This window comes from Drosophila ananassae, chromosome XR (assembly GCF_017639315.1).
Source record: "Drosophila ananassae strain 14024-0371.13 chromosome XR, ASM1763931v2, whole genome shotgun sequence".
NCBI classification, from domain to species: Eukaryota; Metazoa; Arthropoda; class Insecta; order Diptera; family Drosophilidae; genus Drosophila; species Drosophila ananassae.
Genome location: NC_057932.1, coordinates 6,012,364 through 6,032,182, shown reverse-complemented (window position 1 = coordinate 6,032,182; position 19,819 = coordinate 6,012,364). Strand labels below are relative to the sequence as shown.

At 38.5% G+C, this 19,819-nt stretch overlaps 1 long non-coding RNA gene across 3 annotated transcripts; it reads left to right on the top strand.

Moving 5' to 3' along the window:
* Window positions 1-230: 230 nt before the first annotated feature.
* On the top strand, window positions 231-9,628 carry LOC26515146. Of its 3 annotated transcripts, XR_001408257.3 has the most exons (4): window positions 231-721; window positions 794-836; window positions 895-950; window positions 8,250-9,628. It is a non-coding gene; the product is annotated as an uncharacterized LOC26515146 (long non-coding RNA). The 3 variants fall into 3 exon arrangements; XR_006507734.1 differs by lacking the exon at window positions 8,250-9,628 and adding an exon at window positions 4,987-5,335 and having other exon boundaries at window positions 231-836; XR_001408256.3 differs by having other exon boundaries at window positions 233-836.
* The last annotated feature ends 10,191 nt before the right edge of the window (window positions 9,629-19,819 follow it).

Below are 19,819 nucleotides of genomic sequence, written 5' to 3'. Positions count from 1 at the left end.
TAAAATTCGGACTGCTATTCTTCCCGTGCAAAGCACACCAATACACATATATTCTATCTTTGGCCAGGAATGAACATTTTTTAAATAAATAGGAGTATTTGGTCTAGCTGCCAAGAGAAGACCTACATACCTGTTTTTTCCAGATATTCCAAGAAAACTATATTATTGCTTATTTTGAAACAAGCTGGGGAAGCTTTCGAAAGCTTTTAGAGACTTAATGTCGCCTTAAAAAGCACCCCTTCAGAAAGCCAATTCTGTTATAGAAAAAGTTTGCACATAGACCTACATATGTTTAACGATATATGTTCATACTTAAATTAAGCGCATAACGGGTCAAAACAAATAAAAAAAAGAATACTTTAAACTTTTAACAAAAAATGAATGATAAGTATACTCAAGTTCGACATAATCATTGAGCAAGGCACAAAATATGCAAAAAAAATAGAAAACGTATCTAAAGAATGTACTTTGTGTATACAGTCGCGTATAAAATAACTCATTAATAAAAATTACTAAAATTACTCACGCGACTTAATAGTAATAAACATCAAAAGAAATTTTTAACAAATACTATATTTAAGTTAATAAATTATGTATTGAACAAATTGATGCAAATTTGCAAACACAAAAGTATATATAAAAATTTATTTGCATTTTTTATTTATATTTATGAACACACATGTGCAAACATACATGTTTATTTTTTGAACAGGAAGCATATGTATGTATCTTTTTTTCTATTTAAAAATGCCAGTTTGTCGATTGTTAAAAAATACATATAATATTTTGCCAGTTTAATAGAACATCTTGGAATATTCCATACGTAAATTTAGACGGTAAGTTGGACTTTAAGTACTGTTGATCGCATCGATTGATCGATTTATTTTCATCAAGAAATAACGCTGAGCTCGGGCAGATATGCACCTCGCAATTTAATGACACTTTTAATGGTAAGTGTACATATACAAATATACAGATAATGGAAGTTTAATATACGGCCCATTTTTATACCCTTGCAGAGGGTATTATAATTTTGGTCAAAAGTGTGCAACGCAAAGAAGGAGACATCTCCGACCCTATAAAGTATATATATTCTTGATCAGGATCACCTCCTGAGTCGATATGAGCATGTCCGTCTGTCCGTCTGTCTGTTTCTACGCAAACTAGTCACTCAGTTTTGGAGCTATCGAGTTGAAACTTTGCACACTTTCTTTTTCTCCTTGCAGGCAGTATATAAGTCGGAACGGCCGGGATCGGTCAACTATATCCTATAGCTGCCATATAACTGATTGATCGGGAATGTCATAACTTTGGTGTTTTTTAAGTTAGAAGGTTGGGACTTTCCACACATGTTATATTTGACCAAAATATCTTATGTACAAAATTTCATAAGGATCGGCCGACTATATCCTATAGCTGTCATAGAACGATCGAAATTGGCATAACTTTGGTGTTTTTTAAGTTAGAAAGATGGGATTTGGTACAGATTCTAGTTTAGGAAAAACAATCTGATTTGTCGAATTTCATAAGGATCGGCCGACTATATCCTATAGCTGTTATATAACTGATTGATCGGAAATGCTATAACTTCGTTGCTTTTCAAGTTAGAAGGATGGGAGTTTCAATGGATTCCTCTTTTGTCAAAATAATTCGATATGCCAAATTTCATAAGGATCGGTCAACTATATACGATCCGCTATATACCTAATACTGCGGACTGCGACTCAACTGCAAGGGTATATAAACTTCGGCTCCGCCCGAAGTTAGCTTTCCTTTCTTGTTTTATAAATGTTTTTTCAAAATGCAAAAATAAAAAAGAAGTTATGGCCTTTTGCTGTTTGTCAATTATATGGCAGCTATTGTATAAAGGCGACCGATCCCGGCTGTTTCGACTAATTCAAGTACACTGCGCACAAAGAAAAAAAAATGTGCAAGCTTAGGAGTCAATAATATAGCTAAGATTAATTTGCATAAAAAGAAACAGGCGGACATGGAAACACACAGATGCGTATACGAATATTAAGTTTTCTGCGGTAACCACACGACCTTTTGAAATTTAAAGTCGTTTACACTGTCGGTGCGCGAGCCGAAGAATCTTGCAAAAAAAAAAAAGGCTTGCAAAATGTGGTTTTGGGCATCACTGATAATAAGGGGTAAGAGAAGCGCTGTTTACTGCATTTTACACATATAACTGAAATTCAAAATCTACTGCAAGGCTCTAGGAGATAAATGATTTTTTTTATTTAATAAAGTTAATCCAAAAGGGAGAAGTGTAAACCAAAAGAGATTATTTCTTGAAGGTTTTTAAAAGAATTTTACAAAAAGTGGGCGCTTTAATCATTATAAACAAAAAAAATTTGTTGTAGTATGTACAGTAGATCATTTAAACCATAGCTTGCAAATAACTGTTAACCGTTTTTTTGCTTACGCTCTGTTCGCGAGAGCAACCGAAAAAAAGCATGCCGTTTCGGTTTCTCTCTGAGCAGTAGACTTTGTTTCGTTTTGTTTCGGTTTTTTGTTGAACGAATTACGATGAGCCAATCATGAAACTCTCGTCTACCGAACATCGCTCAATGAGAGATTCGAGCGTCGCTCGCGGAGAGAGACTCAGTAAAAGACCGATTGACTGAAAAAGTCAGCGCAAAAAGTATTTTCAATAATTTGTTTTCGTTTCGCTGCACAGTGGTACATGGTACATGCAATTTTTACGAAAAAACTTCTTAAAATTTTAAACGTGAATTTTTCCAATTTAAATCTAATATATTGATTATTTTAATTAAAAAATGAATAGTTTTTTTTTTTAAATTCATTTATTTTGAGTTAAGCTTAACATCTAATATAAAAAATATAAATTAATATATATAATTAAATATAAAAAATGTATGCACTTTTTTATTAATTTCTCGTCCCATTTTCAATAAATTTGATGAATCACTGTTTACACGTTTACAAAGTAAATTGACAAGTTGAGCCTACGAAACTTCACATACACACATACATGCACAAAAGACTTTTTGAATCGTCGAACGCAAGCAAACGGTCCTAGAATGAGCAGACCAAACTTAAACAGAAACAAGAAAGGAAAGCTAACTTCGGGCGGAGCCGAAGTTTATATACCCTTGCAGTTGAGTCGCAGTCCGCTAGGTGGCGCCACGCATCTTATATTATTAGATATATAACGGATCGTATATAGTCGGCCGATCCTTGCAAAGGCTTGCAAAATGTGGTTTTGGGCATCACTGATAATAAGGGGTAAGAGAAGCGCTGTTTACTGCATTTTACACATATAACTGAAATTCAAAATCTACTGCAAGGCTCTAGGAGATAAATGATTTTTTTTATTTAATAAAGTTAATCCAAAAGGGAGAAGTGTAAACCAAAAGAGATTATTTCTTGAAGGTTTTTAAAAGAATTTTACAAAAAGTGGGCGCTTTAATCATTATAAACAAAAAAAATTTGTTGTAGTATGTACAGTAGATCATTTAAACCATAGCTTGCAAATAACTGTTAACCGTTTTTTTGCTTACGCTCTGTTCGCGAGAGCAACCGAAAAAAAGCATGCCGTTTCGGTTTCTCTCTGAGCAGTAGACTTTGTTTCGTTTTGTTTCGGTTTTTTGTTGAACGAATTACGATGAGCCAATCATGAAACTCTCGTCTACCGAACATCGCTCAATGAGAGATTCGAGCGTCGCTCGCGGAGAGAGACTCAGTAAAAGACCGATTGACTGAAAAAGTCAGCGCAAAAAGTATTTTCAATAATTTGTTTTCGTTTCGCTGCACAGTGGTACATGGTACATGCAATTTTTACGAAAAAACTTCTTAAAATTTTAAACGTGAATTTTTCCAATTTAAATCTAATATATTGATTATTTTAATTAAAAAATGAATAGTTTTTTTTTTTAAATTCATTTATTTTGAGTTAAGCTTAACATCTAATATAAAAAATATAAATTAATATATATAATTAAATATAAAAAATGTATGCACTTTTTTATTAATTTCTCGTCCCATTTTCAATAAATTTGATGAATCACTGTTTACACGTTTACAAAGTAAATTGACAAGTTGAGCCTACGAAACTTCACATACACACATACATGCACAAAAGACTTTTTGAATCGTCGAACGCAAGCAAACGGTCCTAGAATGAGCAGACCAAACTTAAACAGAAACAAGAAAGGAAAGCTAACTTCGGGCGGAGCCGAAGTTTATATACCCTTGCAGTTGAGTCGCAGTCCGCTAGGTGGCGCCACGCATCTTATATTATTAGATATATAACGGATCGTATATAGTCGGCCGATCCTTATGAAATTTGGCATATCGAATTATTTTGCCCAAAGAGGCATCCATTGAAAGTCCCATCCTTCTAACTTGAAAAACAACGAAGTTATAGCATTTCCGATCAATCAGTTATATAACAGCTATAGGATATAGAAGGCCAATCCTTATGAAATTTGGCAGATCATATAAGTTGGCCCAAATTAGAATCCATAGAAAGTCCCATCCTTCTAACTTAAAAAACAACGAAGTTATGGCATTTCCGATCAATCAGTTATATGGCAGCTATAGGATATAGACGACCGATCCTTATGAAATTTGGCAGACCGAATAAGTTGGCCCAAATTAGAATCCATAGAAAGTCCCATCCTTCTAACTTAAAAAACAACGAAGTTATGGCATTTCCGATCAATCAGTTATATGGCAGCTATAGGTGTAGTCAACCGATCCCGGCCGTTCCGACTTATGTACTGCCTGCAACATAAAGAAGGGTGTGTGCAAAGTTTCAACTCGATAGCTTGAAAACTGAGAGACTAGTTTGCGTAGAAACAGACAGACGGACATGCTCATATCGACTCAGGAGGTGATCCTGATCAAGAATATATATACTTTATAGGGTCGGAGATGTCTCCTTCACTGCGTTGCACACTTTTGACCAAAATTATAATACCCTCTGCAAGGGTATAAAAATATGAAATTGATTTTTAGCTCTCAATCGTTTCAAGCATGAAAAAAATTGTTTTGAAGTTAGACGGATGGGAGTTTCAATGGATTCCTCTTTGAGCAAAATAATTCGATATGCCAAATTTCATGAGGATCGGCCGACTATATACGATCCGCTATATATCTAATGCGTGTCGCCACCTAGCGGACTGCGACTCAACTGCCAGGGTATATAAACTTCGGCTCCGCCTGAATTTAGCTTTCCTTTCTTGTTTTTTTTTTAAACTTTATTTAATCTCGGGATATATTACTCTTTGAAAATCTTTAAGTTTTTGGATATGTTCGTTGCTGAAAATCATCTCTTTGTTGAATAAATGTTTTCTACCGTAAAAAATCCCATATGGAGTGTATTTAGTGGTGGGATAGATAGCGTTATTGTATGTAGTTAACATTTCGGTAAGAATATAATTATGATTACAATCCAGTTTTTTCTCTTTTTTATACCCTTGCAGAGGGTATTATATTTTTGGTCAAAAGTGAGCAACGCAGTGAAGGAGACATACCTATAATACCTACGACCCTATAAAGTATATATATTCTTGATCAGGATCACCTCCTGAGTCGATATGAGCGTTTCCATCTGTCTGTCTGTTTCTACGCAAACTAGTTTCTCAGTTTTAGAGCTATCGAGTTTAAACTTTGCACACTTCCTTCTTTTCCTTGCGGGTAGTATATAATTCGGAACGGCCGGGATCGGTCGACTGTCATAGAACGATCGAAATTGGCAAAACTTTGGTGTTTTTTGAGTTAGAAAGATGGGACTTGGCACAGATTCTATTTTGGACAAAATAATCTGATTTGCCAAATTTCATAAGGATCGGTCGACTATATGCTTTTCGCTATATATATCTAATAATATAAGATGCGTGGCGCCACTAGCCGACTGCGACTCAACTGCAAGGGTATATAAACTTTCTACTCCGCCAGAAGTTAGCTTTCCTTTCTTGTTTTTGTTTATGTTTAAATTCCCATGTGGCTTGGTTTCTGATACTTTAGGAAGATCGGGAGGTACTTTAGGAAGTCAAAGTCAACTATTGAAACTCCCATCCTTCTAATTTGAAAAACAACGAAGTTATGGCATTTCCGATCAATCAGTTATATGGCAGCTATAGGATAAGGCCGTCGGCTGTTCCGAGCAGAGTTTCAACACTATAGCTTTAAAACTAAAAGACAAGTTTGCGTAGAAACAGACAGACAGACATACACAGACAGACAGACGGACAGAGTCGGGAGGTGATCCTGATCAAGAATATATGTACTCTATAGGGTCGGAGATGTCTCCTTCACTGCGTTGCACACCTTTGACCAAAATTATAATACCCTCTGCAAGGGTATAATAGGTCTCAGATTTATTGTGTCCATATGTGCTTACTTTAGTGTTTTTGTAGTTAGAAGATTGGGACTCACTCTATTTGATCTACTTCTAGTCAACTGAACCGATCTTTAAACTTTTATAAGGATTGGCCGAATAAATCCAATGTTTACAATATATATCTTAATTTATATATATGTGCCGCCTAAATGCAAGGGTATATCAACTATTTTAACTCATACATATTGCCACCTAACTGCAAGGATATATCTACTTCGAAGCTTTCCTAAGCTTCACAAGGTTACGTTTTCTTTGTTGTTTTTTATACCCTTGCAGAGGGTATTATAATTTTGGTCAAAAATGTGCAACACAGTGAAGGAGACACCTGCGAGCCCATAAAGTTTATATATTCTTGATCTGGATCACTTCTTGAGTCGATACGAACATGACCGTCTGTTTTTACGCAAACTAGTCTCAGTTTTAAAGCTATTAAGTTAAAACGTTGCACACATCCTTCTTTTGTTTAAAGGCAGTATATAAGTCGGAACGGCCGGAATCGAAGCTTGGGGCTGTTTCCAAAATTTTTATTAGAAAATTGATTTGATGGTATGACGCATAAGGATCGTACAACTATATACGATCCAATATATATAATAATAATATAAGCTGCTTCCTAACTGCAAGTGTAAGTGTAAGTGTATATCAACTTCGGCTCCGATCGAAGTTAGCTTTCTTTTCTTGTTTATTTTTTTTTTTACTGCTACACTCTTCCCGAACATTTGTAACAGGTTTTCAAATGTATACAATGGTTTGGTTGGTTGGGAGAGGCCGTTTTGGGAGATTGCTCACCTATTATACCTTTACAAAGAGTTATTATTTTGGTCAAAAGTGTGCAACGCACTAAATTAGTCTTCACCAGATCTCGAAAGTGTATATAATCTTGATCAGGATTTCCTCCTGAGTCGATATACGCTCGTCCGTCATTCCGTCTGTCTTTAAGTGTTTTTTTTACGCAGACTAGTCCTTTTTTCTAATGCACATATCCTTCTTTCCTTTGATCACAGTGTATAATTGGGAATGTCCAGTCGACTGTATCCTATATCTTCTACATTACTGATTGATCAGAAATGGAATAAAAAGTTTTTTTAGTTAAATGGTTATGGGTTAAAATTGACTATAACCTTTTTATACCCTTGCAGAGGGTATTATAATTTTGGTCAAAAGTGTGCAACGCAGTGAAGGAGACATCTCCGACCCTATAAAGTATATATATTCTTGATCAGGATCACCTCCTGAGTTGATATGAGCATGTCCGTCTGTCCGTCTGTCTGTCTGTCGGTTTCTACGCAAACTAGTCTCTCAGTTTTGGAGCTATCGAGTTGAAACTTTGCACACACCCTTCTTTCCTTTGCAGGTAGTATATAAGTCGGAACGGCCGGGATCGGTCGACTATATCCTATAGCTGCCATATAACTGATTGATCGGAAATGCCATAACTTTGTGTGTTTTGGTGTTTTTTAAGTTAGAGGGTTGGGACTTTCCACACATGTTATATTTGACCAACATATCTTGTGTACAAAATTTCATAAGGATCGGCCGACTATATCCTATAGCTGTCATAGAACGATCGAAATTGGCATAACTTTGGTGTTTTTTAAGTTACAAAGATGGGATTTGGTACAGATTCTATTTTGGACAAAATAATTCAATATGCCAAATTTCATAAGAATCGGCCGACTATATACGATCCGCTACATATCTAATAATATAAGATGCGTGGCGCCACCTAGCGGACTGCGACTGAACTGCAAGGGTATATCAACTTCGGCTCCGCCCGAAGTTAGCTTTCCTTTCTTGTTTTTTTTTGATTTTATAATGAAATTCTCATAACAGTCGGCCAAAAATATCCGATCCTAATAATATAATTAATTTCCAGGCTATAAATACCTTAGGCGGAAAAAGAAGTAAAAGGAAAGATAATAGTGATTGAAAACTTAAATTAACTGTGACTGCAGCTTGATCTGCATTGGATAAAAACGGTAGGAACGTAATGCCAGATAACGCATATTTTAATATCTTTATTAAAATAATATCCACGCATAATCTTGTTGCAAATTATATGAGGAATTGGTTTGTTGTAAAGATTCCAAGAGGTGGGCGATGTTATGTTATAAGCTTAAAATTTCGACCATATAAATATATATTAAATTTTTTGAACCATTTTCTCTTCGACAATGGACACCACCGGAGTGGCCTAATCCGCAAACTCTACAATCTCGAGTATTCCTTGAACACAAAGACGGTCACATTTTTATTCATATGGCTTGACATTTGGAATACGATGCAATGACGAACTTACCGGCAGAAACTCGGAGTCAATTTTAAGGGTGGTCTAGTGTATCGATCAAATTCTTAAAGTTTTCTGTAATGCTGCTACCTCACTTTACTTGCCGTATATTGACTTGCACCATTTGCAACCTCATCAAGGTGGTCATTTAGTTACCTACGAACTCGTCGGGGTGCTTATCTTGTTGGCAAAAATGGTAAAATGTCACAATCTCCGATTATCGGGGTGGTATAAATATTGGAAAAGTCGTTGTCATAAGTGTGTAGTAACTGAGAAGGATTAATTTAAGAAAAAAGATTGCTTCGAGTAGAAAAATTTATAAATAAATATTTGTCCTTAAAAAAAACACACAGACACATTATTTTTTAAACACTCCCCTCGAAAGTCAGCCTCGCTCGCGGAAACCATGGAGAAGCTGACGACAAGGAAAATAAGTACGTATATAGTTCCGGTTATTTAGTCGCTTTGGAAGAGGAGTGGGACTCAGCCCACATTCATCTAAGAAACCAGCTGGAAGCGATCGCCGAATGAGATGTGACCCTGCTAAATCCAGGAATGCAATACACATTTAACAGAGCTATCTTTTTCACAGACCCACAAAATACCAAAGAATCGGCCGATTTGTGAATCGGTATTAAATTTGCAGTATTAAATTTCACTCCAATCCTATTTTTACTTTTGAACCCACTTAATATTGAATTTACTTAAATAAAAATATTTTTATTTTTTTTTGATATTTTTTTCAGCCAAGAGTTACAACATTTGGTTAGTGTCCAGTGGATCAAACCGAAATAGACCCACCGCTAATTTTATGTATCCTTTTTGTTGTACCCTTGCAGAGGGTATTAAAGTTTTGGTCAAAAGTTTGCAACGCAGTGAAAGAGATATCTCCGACCCTTTAAAGTATAAAGTATTCTTGATCTAGATCACCTCCTGAGTTGATATAAGCATGTCTGTCTGTCTATTTCTACACAAGCTAGTCTCTCAGTTTTAATGCTATCGACTTGAAACTTTTCACACATCCTTTTTTCAGGCAGTATATAACTCTGAACGGCCAGGATCGGTCAACTATATTCTATAGCTTCCATATAACAGATTGATGGGAAATGCCATAATTTTAGTGTTTTTCAAGTTAGAGGGATAATACATATAAGCTTCTACATAACTGCAAGGGTATATGAACTTCAGCTCCGCCCGAAGTTAGCTTTTCTTTCTTGTTTTTAGTCATATTTTTAGCTATTTTTTATTATTACTATTGGTTCAAAATATTGTAAGTTCACATATGATTTGGCAACTCCGACCATAGCTCTGTAAAACACTTAAGACCAAGCTTAACTAAAGGAGAAATGCCAAATTTCTCTGGTTCTCCCCTTCCTATTCACCCCGTTGAATAAAGCACACGCACATTTGTAGCTGACCGCGCTACTTATTTTCCTCGTCGTTTTTGATTCATTTTGACTTCACAGTCAACAGGTTATGGGCCTAGATAATGGAAAATCTTAGAAATAATTTTGGTTAACTAATAATCTTGGTTTTCGAGGCGGACAAATCGTGTTTTGGACAAACAGAAAAAAATGAGTGTATCTCTCCAAATCGAAAAGAATAAAAATAAGTTTATAGTGTACTCATAATGGCGAACTTGTTGAACGTGGTGTGTGGTAAGGCACAACATTTGCGACAACATGAATCAAAAGGCTAGTGCCACGCCTGATCTTAAACATAAATGCCAGCCATTTATTGCTCGTGAAAACATGTAATGCTGCAAAAGATGCCTGGGGAAAGCTGAAATCATTCAAGTTACTTCTTTGTTTCAATTACCATTCGGATCCATTCAGGCACGTGAACTATTTCAATTAAAAGAAAATTTGCAAGAAAGAGCGAGTAATCGGCTTAAATGAGAATCGTTTATTAGAAAATTAGTGCGTAACCATTCCCGAAGAAATCTTACAGCGTCACAAAAGGCGTTTTACATTATCGAACGGAGTTGACGCGCCACATAAGAGCTGCCAGTAAACCCGGTTGTGACGGACGTGGAAACATTAAAAAGACGTCGGTAACAAAATTGCTGCATATATATTGAAGGAATCACAAACCATGAAACGTATCGTTGAGCACTCCCCTCTCGAAGCTAAGTGATGCAGCACGTATCGATGAGAGTTTGACGGCGGTGCAAGCCCCGTTCCAGGAGATAGCAGAGGTCACGATGAAGAGCGGTAAAACTCCAGGCCCAGATGGAATTCCGGACATCGCTATTAAACTGGCCATGGCAACGTGCCCGGCTGCTTTTGCCAACATTTTTTGCAATCGCTTAAAAGAGGACTTCTTCCCCAGGGGGTGGAAGGTAAAAGGCTTTGTGCACCTCTCTAAGCCAGGCAAGCCGCCGGAGGATCCGTCGTCCTACAGGCGTATATGGCTTATACATCATGCAGGAAACGCCCTGGAGCGCAGCATCTGCCGAAGATTCCAGGAGGCTATAACCCTTCGGGAGACTTCTCCCCATTACTGTTTGGGTTCAGGGAAGGGAGTTCCACAATTGAAACCATCTCCATGGGGAAGCGGATTGAAGCCAAGGTCATTGAATGAACCAGGTAAGCTGGTGGAGTCAAGAAGCACTGTCTCATCGCAACGCTCGACATCAAATATGCTTTCAATACGGCTCGGTGGGATGTCACAGTGGAATCGCTGCTCAACCTCAACATCCCCGCAAGCTTAGAGAATTTGGGAATTCCATTCCTTGTACCCGTCGTATCCTATCAATATATGTATGGATATATGAATGTGTGTATATATTTATATTCCCTAAAATATTTTCTTATTAAATTTGCTTTTGTAAATAGACCCGATAAAAACAAAAAACAGACGAATACGAAACAGATGAATTCAAAATCACTTGCGTGTAACCGCTATTTTGTAACCTTTGTTGACGAATATTGACGCAAAATTCACATATTATAATAAAATATAAGTTAACCAAAATGTGAGCAACAACAAAGTGACTGTTTCCATCGGTCAGCGGCCCGTCATCCGCTACACCTGCACAACATAGTCAGGTGTGCTGACCTTGCGCCTGCACCACCTCCTCTAACGAGCCGTATTCCTAGGAATCTGAAGCACAAGCAATCACACCACAAATCAGTCTCAAAATATTCGTTTAAAATAAAATAAAAAGCTATCCAAACTTATTTTCTTTAATTTTTTTTATTCTTTAAAACCCACGGAAAGTGACTGGCGCCTTAGCAGGAATCGCGATAGCATACGAAATTGCAAAAGAATCTAAGTTAAAGAGGCTCTGCAGGCAACTTTAAACGTATTAGTTTTTTTTGCCCATACAGTTCTATAGTATTCATTCGCAGAACCCTTCCAAGGAAAGTATGGACTTCCAAGGAAGTAGAGGATCACATCCGACCAATCACGGAAGGTGATCACATTTGTATTTACGTAAGTTAGTTTAAGAGAATATTAAAAAAAATAATAAAACTATTAATTAAAAAATAATAAAAAATTAAATAAAAATAAATAAAGAGATATTTTTTTTTTACAAAAAGTAAGTCGGTTCTACCGCCATTATTAGTCTCTCCGGCCACTAGATCGCTCTTTTTATCTCTTTTCACGTCGCCCGCTCTCATTCATTCGATGCATCTGCCGTCTTTCTCTGTCGCGCTCTCTCGCGGTATCTTGGTCGCTCATCAGTGTCAAGCGTTGAGCCGCGCCCCCGCGATTTCCTTTACTTCTTCGGTCGGTCTTCAACCCTTCAAGCCTATCATAAATTTTTAATCAACAAAATCCTCAACAAATTCAAAATAAATTGCGTTTAGAAATATAGATCAAACCGAATTTGCGTTTATTTAAAACCTGAAATTCGGAAGGTTATTTACAGCAACTAGAAAACGCTCGGTTACTTAACATTCGGTGACCGCCACGTTATTGTGCTTGGGAAAATAATTAGTTCTAATATTTTCCATTGAAAATTTTTGCTGCCTGGTTTAAAATATAAGGGAAATTAAAACATTACAAAACATAATTTTGTGAATTGTTGTGAATTGTGCGCGAAATATAAACATCCATTGACACGCATATTGCTTCCGTTGTCACAGAGAGCTACGTTATATAGCAGTTGCACAGTGGGCACATAAAATTGATTGATCGGAAAAGCCATAACTTTGGAGTTTTTTAAGTAAAGAGTTGGAACTTTCCGCACATATTTAATTTGGCCAAAATATCTTATGTACAAAATTACATAAGGATCGGCCGACTATATCCTATACCTGTCATATAACTGAACGATCAGAAATGACACAACCTTTCTATTTTTGAAGATGCTTGGGGCAGTTTCCAACATTTTTATTAGAAACTTGATTTGAAGGTGAAATTCTCACAAGGATCGGTCAACTATATACGATCCGATATATATATAATAATATAAGCTGCTACCTAACTGCAAGTGTATATAAACTTCGGCTCTGCCCGAAGTTAGCTTTCCTTTCTCATTTTTCAAGCGTATGTTAATACGATGCTGCATATGAGGGCCGTAGAAGGCCCTTCTCGAACTTTTGGATAAATTTAATTTGCATATCCGAGCCTTGGCAAGCGTGGGCACAACGAAGCAGATCCAAGAGCTGTTGCAGAAGGTTGATGATGCCACGCAGTCTAAATGGAAGGAAATGCAGGCTGACTCGGATTCCTTGGATTCCATTCCCTTGGAGTCCATCGCCAGTTTCCTCGAGCAAAGATGCATGAATTTGACGACGTCGACATATATACAGGTAACTCTGCATTTATGATGGCTACTCCACTATGATAAACTCCTGAGTGCATTGGATTTGGTCACCTATCTCGGCATTGCAATACTTCAAGCTTCCGTGCGTGTGGACGCAGACATCACAGTCTGCTGCATTTTGGTGGCAGCTTGCCATCTGGAATTCAAGGCCAACACCACTCTTCCGAGGTTTCCGTACTTATTGACGCTTCTTCTCGTTCAGCGGCAGCTGCCGTCAATTCTTTCGTCGCTAGTCCGGAACCGCTCTGGAATTTTACTGCCCTGCTGAGCGCTACTTGATTCTTGATCGCACCTAGTCACATCAAGACTGGCAAACCAGCTGCAGCTGCGGAAGATAAGGACTCCGGTGGCTATATCCGGTATAGGTGACGGTTTTCTGTCCAAGTCTGCTTGCAATCCCAATGCTCACACTACTCGGCGCAATTATCTGCGATCCAACTTGACTGACCTTTAGCTCAATTTTGCATTAGACGTCAGCTCTTGGAGGATTCCCGCCAATGTAAGGTTATCGGATCCCTATTTTCACCAGTGTCAGCGAGTTGATTTGGTAATTAGAGCTGGATTATTTTATGAGATGCTTTGCTGATTATTTTATGTTCATCTATCCCTTGGTTGGCTCTCAATCAAAAAACTCTTCTCGGATGGGTTGTTTGTGGAGGCGGAGGCCGTGATAATGGCAAGGTCCTTATGGCAGTTGAGCCATAAGGACCCTAAGGCCCCTTAGATGAGCGGCTCGATAAACTTCTTCGCTATTTCTGGGAAGTGGAAATTGGAATTGAGAGAGTCATTTTGTTAAGAACTTCGTGCGGTTATATGGCGGTGCCTATAAAGTCAGATTGACATTTGAACATAACTGCGGTGTACTGGCGACTCGTACTCACAAGTTCTACGTCGATTCCAGTCGTTAGAGAGGAAACTATCTCATCAGCACAAACTGCGCGCTCAGGATTCGGCCTTTGTAAAGGAGTATCTTAACCTAGGTCATATGTCCCTAGTTCCGCCGGAGTTGCATCGAGATTGAACATTTTTTTGCGACATCACTACTGAAGAAGGACAGCACCACGACGAAACTTAGGGTGGTAATGGATAGGACCGCTGTTACCACCTTAGGAATTCTGGATTCTGGTGTTATTCTGGATTCGAAATGAGTCTGTCAGGTATAAAAAGTTGGCTCATTCCATGGAGTGGAGATATGTGCCTACGTCGCAAAATCCACCCTACATCGTATCTCGTGGAGCCCTTCCTACTGAGTTGATCGGAGCTTGCAGTTTATGGTGTCAGAGGCCGCTATATCTTATAAAGGTACAGAAGGACTGGCCTGTAGTCGACTGTCCTGTACGACTGGCGATAGTAGTCGAGAAGCTCACTTTAGAAATTCGCCCTTCAATTTTATTGGTGAAATCGCCATATACAGACCTAGTGGCGATATGCAAATACGCTAACTATTTTTCAGCTCTTCAGCGAGTGTTTGCGTACGTCTATAAGTTTGGCAGACGGGTCCGTCATAAAGGATTTCGTTATTGGCGATGATACTGATTGGGGTGAAAAAGACTATATTCAAGGCGACAAATAAATGCGTGAGATGTTGGGCGATCTTCCAAAGGGGAGAGTGGAAGGTTATCAAGTCTTCGATGCAACCTGCATTCTTTTTTGCGGTCCTTTTATAAGTCGCAAGTTTGCAATAAGGCCCCTATAAAATTTTACATCAGCATTTTCATCTGTTTCACTACGAAGGCCGTCTACTTAGAGCTCGTGAGGGATCTGTTCACCGCCGCCTTTCTACATGCTTTGAGGAGATTCATTTCTATCAGGAAGAAGCCTCGACAGATCTGGCCTGACAACGCTACCCCAAGGGTTACCCTGTTAAGCCAGCCAAGTAAAATTTTTACAGGCTCGGCTGTACTAAATGCCGACTGCAGTTATTAATTTGAGGCCGTTAGTCGCCATAATGGCGAATTTGTTGAACGTGGTGTGTGGTAAGGCACAACATTTGCGACAACATGAATCAAAAGGCTAGTGCCACGCCCGATCTTAAACATAAATGCCAGCCATTTATTGCTCGTGAAAACATGTAATGCTGCAAAAGATGCCTGGGGAAAGCTGAAATCATTCAAGTTACTTCTTTGTTTCAATTACCATTCGGATCCATTCAGGCACGTGAACTATTTCAATTAAAAGAAAATTTGCAAGAAAGAGCGAGTAATCGGCTTAAATGAGAATCGTTTATCAGAAAATTAGTGCGTAACCATTCCCGAAGAAATCTTACAGCGTTACAAAAGGCGTTTTACATAATCGAACGGAGTTGACGCGCCACATAGGAGCTGCCAGTAAACCCGGTTGTGACGGACGTGGAAACATTAAAAAGACGTCGGTAACAAAATTTCGCGCGGTTCCCACTGCATACGTACAGCCCACCTCCCGTCCAACCGACCGAGGGACGCTGCCGCATAACGTACGGCTCGAATCGCGGGGATAGATCCGAGAACGTTTAGGAGAAGAGTAGGGGTAAGATATTACGAGGAAGAGTGTTGCATAGATAAGGCGTTTAGTATAAAGGATTTAAGATTGTTAGTGGAGCAAAGTGGCAAGGTGTGGTAGAGACCATTGTAGTCCGAACATAATACCCTGAACGGATCGTGTTGGGCATATGTCGAATTACAATGGCTAAGGAGTAGAGGACGGAAGTTTCTAGTCCTTCTACTAGGAACGTTAAAATTTAAGCGTGTTAGTAAATGCTGACTGTCTACATTACCATATATAAGATTATATAGAAACATAACACCCAGCATCGTTCTACGATTTGTTAATGATGGTAAGTTGATTAATAAAAGTCTACTATGATAAGTGGGAAGGTGAAGATTTGCATCCCAATTAAGTCCCCTAAGGGCGAAAATCAGGAAGTTTTTTTGTACAGATTCTATGTGATCTCGGTGTACTCCATATTGAGGACTCCAGACACACGATCCATACTCAAGAATCGGACGAACCAATGATGTATATAACGTTTTTGTTATGTACGGGTCATTAAATTCTTTTGACCATCTTTTAATAAAGCCAAGCACACCCATAGCTTTATTAACCATGGTAGATATATGGTCGGTAAATTTAAGTTTCAAATCTAAAAGGACTCCCAGATCGTTAACCTGAGTTAATCGTTCTAAGGCGTTCCCATAGAGAAAGTACATAGCCTGGTGAGGACTAGTTCGATAAAAGGACATGAGTTTACATTTCGATCCATTAAGCTTTAGGTTATTTGCAAAACACCAATTTTGAAATTTATCCAAATCGGATTGAAGTCTAGATTGGGCACTAGTGAATTTATACTGAAGACAAAGCTTAACGTCATCAGCGTACATAAGTACGAGTGAATCAGTTAAGGCAAGGGGCAAGTCATTAATAAAAAGTGTAAAAAGTAAGGGTCCAAGATGGCTTCCTTGAGGCACCCCAGATGTGACGCGGACTAGACGCGAGGTAACATCTTTAAAGAAGACACGTTGGGTTCTTCCAGATAAGTAGCTCGAAATCCAGATAAGGAGGTCAGTTGGGAATCCCAAAAGACTGAGTTTACTTATAAGAAGCGAATGGTCGACAGAGTCAAATGCTTTACTGAAGTCAGTGTAAATGACATCTGTTTGTAAGCCATTCCGGAACCCATCCGTGATAAAAGATGTTAGCTCCAGTAAGTTGGTAGTGGTGGAGCGGCGCTTCATGAAATTGCTGCATATATATTGAAGGAATCACAAACCATGAAACGTATCGTTGAGCACTCCCCTCTCGAAGCTAAGTGATGCAGCACGTATCGATGAGAGTTTGACGGCGGTGCAAGCCCCGTTCCAGGAGATAGCAGAGGTCACGATGAAGAGCGGTAAAACTCCAGGCCCAGATGGAATCCGGACATCGCTATTAAACTGGCCATGGCAACGTGCCCGGCTGCTTTTGCCAACATTTTTTGCAATCGCTTAAAAGAGGACTTCTTCCCCAGGGGGTGGAAGGTAAAAAGCTTTGTGCACCTCTCTAAGCCAGGCAAGCCGCCGGAGGATCCGTCGTCCTACAGGCGTATATGGCTTATACATCATGCAGGAAACGCCCTGGAGCGCAGCATCTGCCGAAGATTCCAGGAGGCTATAACCCTTCGGGAGACTTCTCCCCATTACTGTTTGGGTTCAGGGAAGGGAGTTCCACAATTGAAACCATCTCCATGGGGAAGCGGATTGAAGCCAAGGTCATTGAATGAACCAGGTAAGCTGGTGGAGTCAAGAAGCACTGTCTCATCGCAACGCTCGACATCAAATATGCTTTCAATACGGCTCGGTGGGATGTCACAGTGGAATCGCTGCTCAACCTCAACATCCCCGCAAGCTTAGAGAATTTGGGAATTCCATTCCTTGTACCCGTCGTATCCTATCAATATATGTATGGATATATGAATGTGTGTATATATTTATATTCCCTAAAATATTTTCTTATTAAATATGCTTTTGTAAATAAACCCGATAAAAACAAAAAACAGACGAATACGAAACAGATGAATTTAAAATCACTTGCGTGTAACCGCTATTTTGTAACCTTTGTTGACGAATATTGACGCAAAATTCACATATTATAATAAAATATAAGTTAACCAAAATGTGAGCAACAACAAAGTGACTGTTTCCATCGGTCAGCGGCCCGTCATCCGCTACACCTGCACAACATAGTCAGGTGTGCTGACCTTGCGCCTGCACCACCTCCTCTAACGAGCCGTATTCCTAGGAATCTGAAGCACAAGCAATCACACCACAAATCAGTCTCAAAATATTCGTTTCCAAATAAAATAAAAAGCTATCCAAACTTATTTTCTTTAATTTTTTTTATTCTTTAAAACCCACGGAAAGTGACTGGCGCCTTAGCAGGAATCGCGATAGCATACGAAATTGCAAAAGAATCTAAGTTAAAGAGGCTCTGCAGGCAACTTTAAACGTATTAGTTTTTTTTGCCCATACAGTTCTATAGTATTCATTCGCAGAACCCTTCCAAGGAAAGTATGGACTTCCAAGGAAGTAGAGGATCACATCCGACCAATCACGGAAGGTGACCACATTTGTATTTACGTAAGTTAGTTTAAGAGAATAATAAAAAAAATAATAAAACTATTAAATAAAAAATAATAAAAAATTAAATAAAAATAAATAAAGAGATATTTTTTTTTTACAAAAAGTAAGTCGGTTCTACCGCCATTATTAGTCTCTCCGGCCACTAGATCGCTCTTTTTATCTCTTTTCACGTCGCCCGCTCTCATGCATTCGATGCATCTGCCGTCTTTCTCTGTCGCGCTCTCTCGCGGTATCTTGGTCGCTCATCAGTGTCAAGCGTTGAGCCGCGCCCCCGCGATTACCTTACTTCTTCGGTCGGTCTTCAACCCTTCAAGCCTATCACAAATTTTTAATCAACAAAATCCTCAACAAATTCAACATAAATTGCGTTTAGAAATATAGATCAAACCGAATAAGCGTTTATTTAAAACCTGAAATTCGGAAGGTTATTTACAGCAACTAGAAAACGCTCGGTTACTTAACATTCGGTGACCGCCACGTTATTGTGCTTGGGAAAATAATTAGTTCTAATATTTTCCATTGAAAATTTGTGCTGCCTGGTTTAAAATATAAGGGAAATTAAAACATTACAAAACATAATTTTGTGAATTGTTGTGAATTGTGCGCGAAATATAAACATCCATTGACACGCATATTGCTTCCGTTGTCACAGAGAGCTACGTTATATAGCAGTTGCACAGTGGGCACATAAAATTGATTGATCGGAAAAGCCATAACTTTGGAGTTTTTTAAGTAAAGAGTTGGAACTTTCCGCACATATTTAATTTGGCCAAAATATCTTATGTACAAAATTACATAAGGATCGGCCGACTATATCCTATACCTGTCATATAACTGAACGATCAGAAATGTCACAACCTTTCTATTTTTGAAGATGCTTGGGGCAGTTTCCAACATTTTTATTAGAAACTTGATTCGAAGGTGAAATTCTCACAAGGATCGGTCAACTATATACGATCCGATATATATATAATAATATAAGCTGCTACCTAACTGCAAGTGTATATTCACTTCGGCTCTGCCCGAAGTTAGCTTTCCTTTCTCATTTTTCAAGCGTATGTTAATACGATGCTGCATATGAGGGCAGTAGAAGGCCCTTTTCGAACTTTTGGATAAATTTAATTTGCTTATCCGATCATTGACAAGCGTGGGCACAACGAAGCAGAGAGCTGTTGCAAGAGCTGTTGCAGAAGGTTGATGATGCCACGCAGTCTAAATGGAAGGAAATGCAGGCTGACTCGGATTCCTTGGATTCCATTCCCTTGGAGTCCATCGCCAGTTTCCTCGAG